Raw genomic sequence first — 13467 nt, forward strand, 5'->3', positions numbered from 1 at the left:
GTTGAAATAACAGGAAATGGAAGGTGATGAGGAAGAATCGTCCACCTGCTAAGTTAATATGCTTGCATTCAATGTGAACTCCAGTATAGCATTGTTCCTCCACATTGTTAAGTTTGCTGAAAAGATATTTTAAATGATAATTCCCATCTTCAAGTTGAATTACTTCTACAAAGTAAGTCAGTCACATTCTTCGGATGCAAGCCTCTTTGTTACATTTTCACCAGCAGGCAATAGCATCTCCTTCTCATACCCAACAAAATTCAGGTTACCTCCTAGGACACCAGACATAACTTCTTGCTCTTTTGGAGTGGACCAGCCCTATCTCTTTTACTAAACTCACTCCGTTCCTTTGTTAATTTTACATAAAGATTCTCCATGGAAACAGCTCCTTCTGAGTCAGACTGAGAAAAGAGCAAAAGAGCTTGGCTAGGTGTAACTGTTATAAGTATCTGTATTTTGTTTAACCCCCTTGAAATAATGAGTTTTCTAGAAGTCAAAGAAGAATGGAAAGCTTATCAAATAAGCTGCTCTATATGTGGGCAGCTTTCCCATGAGCGAACCCATGATTTCCTATAAGAATTACATAATATGCATCGCTCGCTTTGCCACGAGTCCTTATCTTGCCTATGATGTAAAGCTGAGCTGTAAGAGATACAGGTCTGAAGAGAAGGGTCAGCCGGAGGCCCTGAACCAACTTTGTAACTGCAAAGGGAAATTGACTAATCTTAGAAATTTGTTTTTCCTTCCTTGTCCTAGGCTTGATCCAACTGGAGGAAATTGACTGGTATTTCATGATTTTCCTTTACAATAAGCTGGGAGCAAGCTGCAGAGGAAGCTGGTCAGGTCAGAGCAGAAAGGAAACTGCCTAGCACCTTCGTCAATTTCCTGTTGCATCCAACTGATAGCAGAAAAGAGAGGATGTGATGTTATAGGCTCTGGCCTTAGGTTCCTAGATGCTGCTGATAAACGCTGCCACCTTCCAATCAGTGGATAGTGATTCACAGTTTTCTACCAACTTAATCTAGATTCAGAAACTTTAAAAACTGCCTCCTAACTGCCCAGACCTTTAAAATGCTTACTTATCCTGTGTAAGATATAAAGAGCCAATAGTTAATAGTTAAAGCAGTTCCTTCAAAAACAGCCCCCTGAAGATCTACCAGTCTCCAGAAATACACAAGATCTGTTTCCAGGGAAATCAGCTCCTTGAGAATTCAGTCTGCTCATACAGACATTTCCATGGGAGGATGGGGGAGAATGTGTTCTGGTTTAGTCCGGGATAGGGGTATGTCGGGGACATTTCATTAGAAACTGTTTCCCAACAGGGCACATGACTACACTACTCAAAAATGCCAATGACTTTCTTTTAATTATGGAAGGGACCTCTAGTTTATTGCAAATAATTTGAAAGCCTTACACAACATAGTCCCTACTTACCTTTTCAGAACTGCTCTCAAACTATCTTACTATTATTGTTAAAATGCAGATAAACAAAACTGTGTACATTTGGTGTCCCAAGCTCCAACAGTTTGGCTCAGGCCAGATGAACCAAAATGATCTCACTATTTCTATTCTCTTCTCCACATCTTATCCATAATTCAAGTTGCTGTTTCTCCACCAAGTTTTCCCTAACTATTCTAAGTACAAAGAAATTGCACAAAGCTTGTAGTATCGTAGTTATATCTCATTTGTCCATAAATCATTTCCCTGGTGGAGTTTGAGCTGTTTTATTGTGCAGTTTCCTAATTCTTGCATTCCTGTTTCGGTCTGTATGCTTTTGTAATGATTTTGGAAGAAAGGTGATGTATTTTACTTTTTTATATGCCCACACCCCACCCAGAATAGGGTCTTCAATTCAGCAATACCTATTCTAGATTAATTTATTGAAAGCACATGGTATTAAACAGGAACAGACACAACCATGTATAAAGGTAAGTGGAGTGGAAGAATCTAGTACTATAAGAAGATAATCATAGGTTTGGGGAATTTAAATAGTTAGGTTCTTATTGACTCTCAGATTCATAATTTAATAGGACATATCTTGACTATTTTCATCAACCAATCAACTAACCTATTAAGCAAGCAAAAGCAAATAAAAAGCTCTTCTGAGTTTGGGTAATAATGATATGGTTTCATCAATTATAACAAATGTACCAGTCCATTGTGGGATGTTGATGGTGGAGGAGGCTGTGTGCGTGGAGGAGCAGGGAATATACAGGAAATCTCAGTACTTTCTGATCACTTTTGCTGTGAACCTGAAACTGCTTAAAAATAAAGTTTAGGGGAGCCCAGGTGACTCAGTCGGTTGAGCAGCCACCTTTGGCTGAGGTTGCTCAGGATATGATCCCAGGGTCCTGGAATCGAGTCCCTCATCAGGCTCCCTGCTCAGTAGGGAGCCTGCCTCTCCCTCTCCCTCTGCCCCTCCCCCTGCTCATGCTCTCTTCCTCTCTCTGTCTCTCTCTCTCTCTCACACACACTTCTCAAATAAATAAATAAAATCTTTCAAAAAGCAAAATAAAAATAAAGTTTACTTAAGGAAAAGAAAACAGAAAAACCTTCTGCACATCCAGTGTATTAAGCCTGTTTCCATACCACACCAAATCACTCAGCAATATCTGGTCTCGGCCCCCGAGCCTCCACCACTTGACATGCTTCTGTCATCACTGTAATAAAATCAGGAGTCCCGGTTGTACAGTGTCACACAACAAGGAAGTGTCACGGTCTTTGTACATTGCTTGGACCCCTGGGGTACTGCCTTTACGAGACTGCCCAGACTGACTGGAAATCACAGAAGGGCACGCAGAGTTAATGCCCCCATGGACTAGACTTTAATGAGTGAGAGATAGGAGGAAGGAGGAACCCAACAGATAAATTGTCCTTTGTCTCATCCATGGACCGTCTGGTTTCTTAGTGCCTCTCTGGACACCAGGCAATCAGCAATGTTGTGTTGTGAGAGGCCAACTCAGTAACACCTTGCATTCTCTCTCCTTCCTTCCCTGACTCATGCCCTTCTCTTCCCTCTTAGCTCCCTAGGGTTGCACCCCTCTCTAAATGATGGGTATGTAAACTCTTATCTCAGGCTCTGTTTTCCGGGGAACCTGAGTATCTGCCAAATTTAAAATCCTGTGCTTAGTGTAAGGGACAAGACATAGTGCTCTGTAGTTACAAATGCTCTTTCTCTCTATTTTTTTTTCTTTAATAGGCAGTGCATTACATGGTTCAAAAAAGTAAAGAAAAAGTGCAAACCTCCTTCCAACACACATGTACCTTCCTGTCTTCTTTACCCTGTTTCCTTCCCATTAATAATAAATTTAAAACTTTTCAATCTGTAAATACTTCTGGAAGTAAAAACTTCCAGAAAATTTTGTCTGCTTAGGTTTCTAACATGTAGGTGTGCCATAATTTACTTACCCATTTGAGTGTAGATGAATCTTTAGGAATCTTTAGGTTGTTTCACTGTGATTGGCTTACAAAGAAGACAGAAGGAAATACCATATTATAGGTAAGCTGTTTTGCCTGCATACTTGCATATCTATAGGCTAAATTTCTAGAAATGATATTTGTAGGTCAAATTGTATTGGCATAAGAGCATCTGTTATTACATACCTTTAACAATCCAGTGTGTTGAATTTTGCTTTGTGTTTGGTTCGTGAAAAATGATATCTCAACATATATTTAAACTGTACTTCTCTTATTATACATGAGGTTAAATATAATTTTAGACATTCAAGAGCCATTTGTTTCTCCTTTTCTGTGAACTGTTTGTTTGTGCAGAAGCCTTCACCAAGGGAACAATCTTTGGCGCCTCTATTTTTAAAACCCTGTGCACCAGACTCAAACCAAATTAAATTGAGGACTTGAGCACAACACTCATATCCCTACTTGAGATACTGCAATTTATACCATCTCCAAGTTGCAGAGTCTGGTCCCCACATTCAGCCCGTTCACAGTCTAGCAATAAAGGAAGATGGTGGGGAGAAGGGAGTAAATTAGGCTAAAGAAGTTCCCGCTGTTGCAACGATAATGCACAGAGAGGCAGGAAACACTGGCTGATGATGGCTGGTGTTGGTGTCCAAAGGCTCAAGCTTGAGAGTAAAGATATTTGCAAAGGATTATGGGAACACAGAGAACAGGATGGAAGTAAGGTTTATTAGAAAGGTCATGCACTGAGAGGGCTCTTGAACAAGGCCTTGAAGGATAAGGTGGAAGAAGCAAGCAGGGGTATAGCCCTTCTACACAAAGGGAACAGAATGAGCAAAGATACAGGGCTAAGAACTTTCTGTAAACAATGACTGATCCAGAGTGACCAGAGAACAGGGAGGGCATGTGTGTATGTGCGCGCGTGTGTGTGCGTGCGCGTGTGCATGTGTGTACAGGTGAAGGATATGAGATATGGGCAGAATGAGAGATGAGGTCATTTTTTAATAATTATTTAAAAGCTTTTCTTCCTTAGGATTCTTCACAACTGAGCTCAAACTTCCTTATAAGTTTTACTTGGCATAAATGAAAAGTCCTAGAATAAACATGACTTGGGATGATGTAAAAACAACCTATTTTAAGGAAAATAGAGGAAGAAGCTCACTAGGTCAGAGAGATTGGTTCCTATTAGTCATGAGCCTCTTCTTCCCCTCAAACAAAAAATCCCAGGGCATGAAGGCTAATGGGTATGTTCGTAAGGACACAGCAGCGCAGCATCGATGGGGAAATGAAGCAAAAACTTCTTAAAAAAAAAAAAAAAGAGGAAATATATAAACCGCTCTTCTGCTTATGGTAATTAAAACTGTAGGAATAAAGAACAATAAAAAGGTAGATGCAAAGAGAGGTCAGTGAAGTGAAATTAGCTACATTAAAGATCTCTAATGATAGCTGCTTACTAAACGCCCAGTAGATTGTGCTAATGAATACTCCAGAGCTGTAACCATTAAAAAAAAAAAAAAATCTGGTTGGCTTTAAGAAGAAAAAATATATGATAATTATTTTTTCAAAGAGACATTGCCAAGGTTTATCCATGCCAAAACACTGAGCAAAATTTGAATGTGAAATAAACCACAGGAAAGACATGATAAGTGAGAGCGTCTGCAGACTCATTGGCACTCTGCATTCTTCCTTCGGCTCCTCCTGTCTTCTAATTCTTTATGTTTATATTATTCTCCCCTTGAAAAATCCAACAACTTGCAGACTCCGGGAATTAAAAACAGGAGCGCTAAATTATCAAATCTTTACATATAAGGGAAAAATAGTTACAGAGGTTCAAATGACCTCACCAATATCCTCCAACACCATTCAGCCTTGTCCTGCAGATCTAGGTAATGGCTTACCCAGCAGATTCTTTCTTTGCAGTGACTATGGTCTACGTTTTGCTTGCTTCAGGACAAAGGCCAAATCAGGCCAACAACTTTCCATCTCAACCGTAGGGGAGGCAGGGGATGGATGCACTGAAGCTGGGGTTCCAAGATCCAGTTGGGAACTGATTACATGGGCCAGGCTGGGATAAGCGGGCTGAGATTCTGCACCCGTGCGTATACCACAGCAGACACCTTGGTCTCCCGCTAGGAGGCCATCCCCCTTCTTGCCTACTAACAAGCCTCAGTTTTGTTCAGGAAAAAAATGCCCAGTAAGCGGGATGAGCGATGATGGATCTAAGCCAATCATGGTGAACCCACTCCGCTTTGCCGGTGACTGCCAAGATCTCGGAGTGGACACGTGAGCCCGACTTGACTAGTACAGGGTAAGAAGTCCGTGGAGGGCTGGTAGGAGAGATTATATTTCCTGATAAAATAAAGGAAAGGGAGGAGAAAACCCTTTTGCCTCCCTTCCCATGCTTCTACTTTGAATGCCTTTGCGTGTGGGGCGTTCCCCAAAGCGGTGGCAGACCTCTGACAATAACCGAGACATTGCTGACTCACCCGGGAGGCAGGGTGGAATCTGCCGTGTTTGATAACATTGTTGAGTTACCAAACCAACCTTGAGACAAGCATCTTGTTAAGTGAGCACCAAATATACGGAGGGTCTTAGGTCACTATTTGTTAGGTTTTCTGTTGCTTCTGGCAGAAATACAAAACAAAACAAAACCCTATACCTGGTAGGAACCAAATCAGTAACCAGGGAAATAGTGCTGGGGTGATGTCCATAGGGTCGGAGGAGCAGTAAGTGGGAGAAGGGGGCCAAGAGCACACCAGCATGCAGTGTGGGAAAACGTTCATGGTGGGGAGTGTGTCCTGGGGCTTCCTGGAGGCCTCCATCACTGTGCTTTTGGCTGTGTGAAGTGGGGTGGGACTGACCACTTCAAGAGCCAGTGCAGGGCTGGCCACTGCTGAAACCCACCGCTTCCTTTATTTCTCTCGGCAGCACACCTTAGCCCAGATTCTTGTGACCTCATACGTGCAATCTCACATGTTGGCCGACTGGTTTCCTGTCTTGGGTCTCTACCCTCCCACCCACTCTGGACGTGGTAGCCAGATTACCTATCAGTTATGTCAATCCACACTTCGAAACCTTCCATGGCACCTCACACTTGAAAAGTCCACCTCTCTTAGCCTTAAAAAGTACTGCGCCCTCTTGTCCTTCAGGGACACATCAAGTTAGGTTATGGTCTCTTAAGAACAGTTCCAAGTCACAACTTTCTGTCTCCTAGTTCTTAAAAACAGCATCTTAACGTGCGAAAATTTTCAGTAACTATTCAAGACAGAGACTTTTTTTTTTTAATACCTTAGTCTTTACCCTGTATCATCTATTTTAGAAGAAACAATATTGACTGGTGATTGGATGATATGACTATATCTCCTGGTGATTAAATAAATCAGTAAGCATGCATTAAGTAGCCATTATTCTTATAAGTTATGCCTACACTGACATTTCTTTCACGCTAGTCAACTTTTGTTTGTGTGAGCTTATGTCTTTACAGTGATTAAAAAAACACCATTAAAAACGATCATTAGTGGGGTGCCTGGCTGGCTCAGTCAGAGGAGCATGCGACTCTTGATCTCAGGGTTCTGAGTTCGAGCCCCATGTTGGGTGTAGAGATTACTTAAGTAAATAAAACTTTTTAAAAAAATGGTCATTAGTGGTGTTGATTTTAGTAAATTAACAAATTTAAGTAACAATGAAATTTTGAATTTGAGTTTCTGTTATAATTATTTTATAAAATAATTTTTAACTAGCTCCACCTTTATATAATTTCACAAGCAGTTTTGCTTTTTTTTTTCAACTGCGAAAACAGAACTTTATTTCCTCAGTAGCTTCATTTAGTTCATCAGTAGCCAGCTTCCTGACTCATAGCATTACCACTTGACACTTTGACCACTGCAAAAACCCCAGTTGGAATTTTTGTATCTTTTGCAGTTTCTTGATTCCACGATTTTGCTCTTCTATCGTTCTCTCTATCTAGAGTACTCTCTTGTCTTCCCTTAACTTCAAAGCTAAGTCCCAGTTTCACATGCCCTGCGTGGCCTTTCCTGATCACTGTAATCCACAGTGGTTTCCCTTCTGCGCCCGTAGAGCACACAGTATGTCTGTCACTCATTCTTGTACTGTTAAAGTCTTCTTGTTAAATATGGGTGTCACCCAGATGTTTCCAAGATTCAGCCTTCTCTTTAGTATTAAATAAAATAAATCAAGCTCCTATGACATAAAGCTCTGCTCTCCTGAATACTCTTTTTTTTTAAGATTTTATTTATTTAATTGACAGAGAGAGAGAGAGAGAGAGAGAGAGATCGCAAGTAGGCAGAGAGGCAGGCAGAAGCAGGCTCCCTGCTGAGTAGAGAGCCCGATGTGGGGCTCGATACCTCAGACCATGACCTGCACCTAAGCTGAAGGCAGAGGCTTAACCCACTGAGCCACCCAGGCACCCCACTCCTGAGTACTCTTGAAATTACTGAGTTTCACCTCTTGCTCTAAACCTCTACTCCCAGGTCAATTCTTGATCCTCTCTTATTATCCTACCTACGCCTATGCAAATGCTTATTTGCATTTGCAGTCCTTTCTTAACATCCCTTTTCCCCAAGAAGAGACATCAGCTCTTCTCCTTCATTCCTAAGAGCATCACTAACACAAAGCTCTTTCACGTAGGAGACTGTTCCTAAACATTTTAGGAATGATGGAGAGTAACTGTGCTTAGAAGAGGAAGGGATAAAAAGTTCTATATGATCATCAAAATAATTACCAATTATTGAGCAATTAACCTGGGCCAGGTTATGCCAAGCATTTTACATACACTATTTTATTTAATATTCAGAGCGTCCTTATACCATCACACAGCTGGTAAGTTAGAGAGCCATCACTCAAGTCCAAGTCTTTCTGGCTCTAGGGCCTCCATAATCTTTAGTGTTCCTAAAGTTCATGGTCCTGGAAGAATCTCTAACTATAACAGTAGAGTTTATGGTCACCTATCCACATTTACTCCATTTCTTTTGTCTACTTCTTATAGAACTTTGATTTTTGTATTTTTGTTCAGGAACCCACCTTCTTCTTCTTTTTTTTTTTTTTTTCTTTTTTAAGATTTTATTTATTTGACACAGAGAGAGAGAGAGCACAAACAGGGGGAGTGGCAGGCAGAGGAAGAGGGAGAAGCAGGCTCGCCACTGACCAGAGAGCCCAGTGTGGGGCTCTATCCCGGGACCCTGGGATTGTGACCTAAGCTGAAGGCAGTTGCTCAACCACCTGAGCCATCCAAGTGCCCCAAGGAACCCACCTTCTTCAAGCTGCACTCCTGAGAGCTGCATCCTGAATCTTCCCGGCAATTATGGTTGGCAGTGACTTGTGTGGGCATGAGTACAGGATACATTCTGGCAAGTAAGACCTGCAAAGAAATCTTCTGGGTTACTTGGAGGAAAAGTTTCCTTTGGCCAAAAGAGATACATGGAAAGAGGTAGTATCTTCCTAGACAGTTGTGCAAAGATGACAGGAGAAACTGCTGGGGCTGACTTAAAACCATGAGAGAGTTACCTTGAGGGCAAAGGCAAAGCAACACAGTTTGCAGAAAGGAAAGACAGAATAAATCCTGGGTGTTTGTTGTTCGCCCACCAAAATATTTCATCTTAAACATTCCTATCTTTGTGCTTTGTGGAATTATAGTGCTATTATTTATACCCATATTGAGTTCAGCTTTCTCTTATAGTGAAAACTATTGCTTTTTTTTTTAAAGATTTTATTTATTTATTCATAAGAGACAGAGAGAAAGAGAGAGGGAGAGAGGTGGAAGCAGAGGGAGAAGCAGGTTCCCCCAACTTGGGGGAGGGAGCCAGATGCAGGACTCTATCCCAGGACCCTAGGATCAAGACCTGAGCAGAAGGCAGAGGCTTAATCCACTGGGCCACTCAGGCACCCATTAAAAATATGCTAATGGATACTTTCTCTTCACTCTCCTAAGACTTTAGCCTACTGCTACTACAAGGATTCATTTCTCCCACCATCTACAACCTTTTTTGAGTCTCAGGCTCCCAAAATCTACTGTCTCCCAAGGTCAGAGAAAACCTCCCCAAATTCTAACACTTATCTATGGAGAAAAGTGTCTGTCTCACCTTCACTCATCTAGCCTCCCGGGTCCCCTCCCCTCCAATTCAGTACCAAAAGGCCCACTTAATGAGTTTTCCTAAAGAATTCTTCCCCAGAGATGAGACGCTAAAGACCAGGAGTCATGTGACCTGAGCTGGAGTCTCGGTTCCATTTTTTGCTAGCTGTGAAAACTTTGACAAGTTGCTTTAATATTTCTGAGGCTCAGCTTCTGTCAAAGGAGAATAATTAGAGCGTTGTTGTGAAGATCAAATGACATCCACACAATGCCTTCACACTGGTGCCTGGTACTTGCAAGCATTCAAGATAAAATGTTGATTGGAAGTAAAGGAAACCAGCTAAGGTAGGCCAGAAAGGAAATTTCCATCCAGTGCTTTAGCTCATAGAATGGAAAGCCCAGCTCAATAACCTGGCTCAGAAAAGCCCAGGACTGCTGCAGCCCTGGGGATTCACATAACAAGCAGAAAGTGATCTTTTTCAACTTTTCATTCCTCTACTCGTGATGCAAATTACTGAGAGCAAGCCCTCTGATTGGCCTAGCTAGGGTCAGGCCCACCTCTTGGTTTGGTTGAAAAGTACTTCAGTTGGGGCACCTGGGTGGCTAAAAAAAAAAAGAAAAAAAAAAAAGTACTTTGGTTAATGGTCTCACAGAATGTCTCCAACAGTGTCCTAAAGCAAACTTGGAGTGCTGTCACCAGAAGAAGGGGTAAAGTGGAAAACAAACAACCGAACTACATTCATTGGTTACTGCATATTTATTATGTTTATAGGACAAAGATTATGCCTCATCCACCTCATTGCATAATATCCTATTACAACCATTACTGATGTTCAAGATACTTGTTGGTTGTTCATTCATATGTAATTTGACTTCTAACGCTGATCATTTTTTTTTGATCATTTATATTTTTAAGGTTTGCAAGTCAAATGCTCTACCACTGAGCTATACCCCCAGTATTTTTAAGGTTTGATCCAAAAGAAAACACATGTTCCTTTTTTGTTTTTTTGTTTTTTTCTTGAGTGCAAGAAGTCTGTTAATGATAATTATAAAGGGATATAACAAGGTTGTTTTTGAAGAGTGAGGGCAATAGACTACAGGGGAGGTTGTTAACCAAAAAATATCACTGTTGAAGTCAAACAGTAGAGGAAAGCATAGATAATTGGGTACACTATGGTCACCTATCTTCTTCCTTTTCTGAATTTTGCATAGGTTTTAGCTCTAGAGGATGAAATGAAAAGGGATTGGAGGAACTGGTGAGAAAACATCTCAATGGTCTAATTGGGTCTTTTAGTTTAATCTTCAGAGGAAGTGCTCTTTGGGCCTCAAGCACGATCAAAAAGAAGGCAAGAGCCACGGAGGAAGCATTAACTTCACTGTTTATCACTTCTTTGATTCCACATTTTCCACCACCAGTTTGTGCCCACTTTTCCTCATAAACGTGGTTTTACCTGGATCCCAGTCCCCTTGTGGCTAAATTGCCACCACTGCCTGTCTCCCAACAGCTTATTCTTGTTCTATTCTTTTGTGAGAAACCAGAGCACAGGTCAACTTCCTCAAGCATCATTTGGCCTCCTGCCTTTCAAATCATACTTAAACTCCCAATCCAGCTGTGAGAGCAATTTGGCAGAGACATCTGTTGCGCCTTTGTTCATCAGTGTTGAGTCTACAGATCTGATTAGTGAGGCAGAGCTCACCACGCTTCTCCCCAGGCACCCCTCCCCCCAAGCTGTACACATGGAAGTGATGACAAATAAACAGGAAGGGAGGCCATGGTCTTGGTAAGCCTGGGTGAGAGGAGAGGAGGGGCTTGGGACCAAGTATCAGAGAACTTCAACAATAAATGACTAAGTGGTAGAGAGTGAGCTTGGATGAAGCAGAGAAACAGAAGTCAGGGAGGTCAGAGGAAAACCAGGAAATATAATTGTGGAAGCTAAGGAGAGAAAATGCTAGGAAATTGTGGAAGCCAAGAAAAGAAAATGACCTCTCAAAAGCTAGAGAGGTCAGAAGCAAAATGTGGTAGATACACATACAATGGAATAGTATTCAGCCTTAAAAAGAAAGGAAATTCTGACTCATGCTACAGGTTGAGGACATTATGCTAAGTGAAACAAGCTAGTCACAAAAGGACAAACCCTATATGATTCCACTTACATGAAGTACCTAGAGTCAGATTCAAGGAGACAGAAAGTCGAAGGGTGGTTACCAAGGTCTAGGGGAGGGAGGATGAGTTATTGTTGAATGGGTATAGAGATTCCCTTTTGTGAGATACAAAGAGTGCTGTGGTTGGATAATAAAGGTTGCGCAAGAATATGAATGTATTTAGTGCCACTGAGCTGTATACTTAAAGTCGGTTGAGATGGTAAATGTTGTGTTATCTGTCTTTCTTTTATGTGTTATGTGTGTTTTAGCACTTTTTTTGTTTTTTGTTTTTTAAGGAGTGAGGTCAACAGAGTCAGATGCTACTAAAAGGTCAGGTGTAAGGAGAACTGAAATGTCCTCTGTGTTTAGTGTCTTGGAGACTGTTGGTAACAAGAGCAAGGAAGGATCCTGCCCACAGTGGCTGACTTCAATATCTACACATATATACCCATGCATATTTTCTGGCTCATAACTGACTTTTTAGTAAAAGCAAGTCAAGACAGACTCAGGCTCTCTCTGGTTCCATGGTTCACCTCCTCCTCCTTTCCCTGCTCTCATTTCATGCGTTTCCTTCTCCCTGGGCTCTCTCGGTAGCTTTCATACACATGTCACCATTTACCATTTTCTGCATAAAACTTACATACCCTGCTTCCTGAGCAGACTACTTATGCCTCCTCTCTGCCAGCCTGTATCTCTTCCCCTGCTTCCAAATAGTAACTAAACACTTCCCTCCTCCAAAGTCTTTTCCTAGATTAACTAACTCCATTTGGCTTCGAAAATTCTTACTCACCACTGTCTTATCTCCATTATCCACCATAATTTTTTTCTTTTAAAGAATGGTAAAATGCCATTTGTCATTCCTTCAACAATTATGTACTAATTTAATTTTCATAAATATTAATAGAGCCTCTACTCCATTCCGGATATTGCGATAGTTGCCAAAGATACAGCCTCTGCCCTCAAACAGCTCATAGTCCAGTGGGGGAGAATTTATCTCCTCCTGGGCTTCGTACAGAGAAGTTTTTTGTCTGGACCTGAAATTTAAAAATGTAAGTAGTCAAAAAAATATATCTTTACAGAAAGATTTATACCTATTTTGGGAAACAATATAGTTTTGCAATTTCAGTAGAAATTCCTTCCCATTCCTGATAAATTAAATATGCTATAAATTTACCACTCTGGCCTTGGTATACGCCTATGGCATAACTTCTACAGCAGAACCTTCTCAGCTCCACTGCACACACTGTGTTCCAATAAGAGAGGATTACTTTATTTTCCCAATTCTAAAATGCAACTGATGATTATAAAGCACACTATCAATTAAAGAAACATTTTAGACAACAAAATGTACAACTGTAGTACGTTCAGACAGTAATTATAAAACACATGCCGATTATACCAAGTTGGATATGTTAAAATAGAAGGAGGAAGTGGGAGAATGAATGTGCATGTTAAGTTCAAAGGTATACAGTGTTCGCTGCTCTCAGAAAATGCTTTGCATTTCCTGGGCTCCAAATATTTGCTCATGCTTTTCCTTCTGTTTGAACATCTCTCATCTCTTGACCCTTACCTACAACCTATCCAGTTCTTTGGGATACCTTTCTTCCTCTCATGAAAGCTGTCCTAATCTTGCCAAGCAAATGGGATCTTTTATTTGTTCATTGGTTCATTCAACAAACATATACTGAATGACTTCTGTTTTAGACACTGTTTTCTTGTTTGTTTTTTTTAAGATTTTTATTTATTTATTGAGAGAGAGAGAGAGCACACATACACAAGCAGGGGTGAGGGGCAGAGGGAGAGGGAGAGGCAGACTCCTC

The sequence above is a fragment of the Mustela erminea genome, chromosome 6 (assembly GCF_009829155.1).
Source record: "Mustela erminea isolate mMusErm1 chromosome 6, mMusErm1.Pri, whole genome shotgun sequence".
Lineage (NCBI taxonomy): Eukaryota > Metazoa > Chordata > Mammalia > Carnivora > Mustelidae > Mustela > Mustela erminea.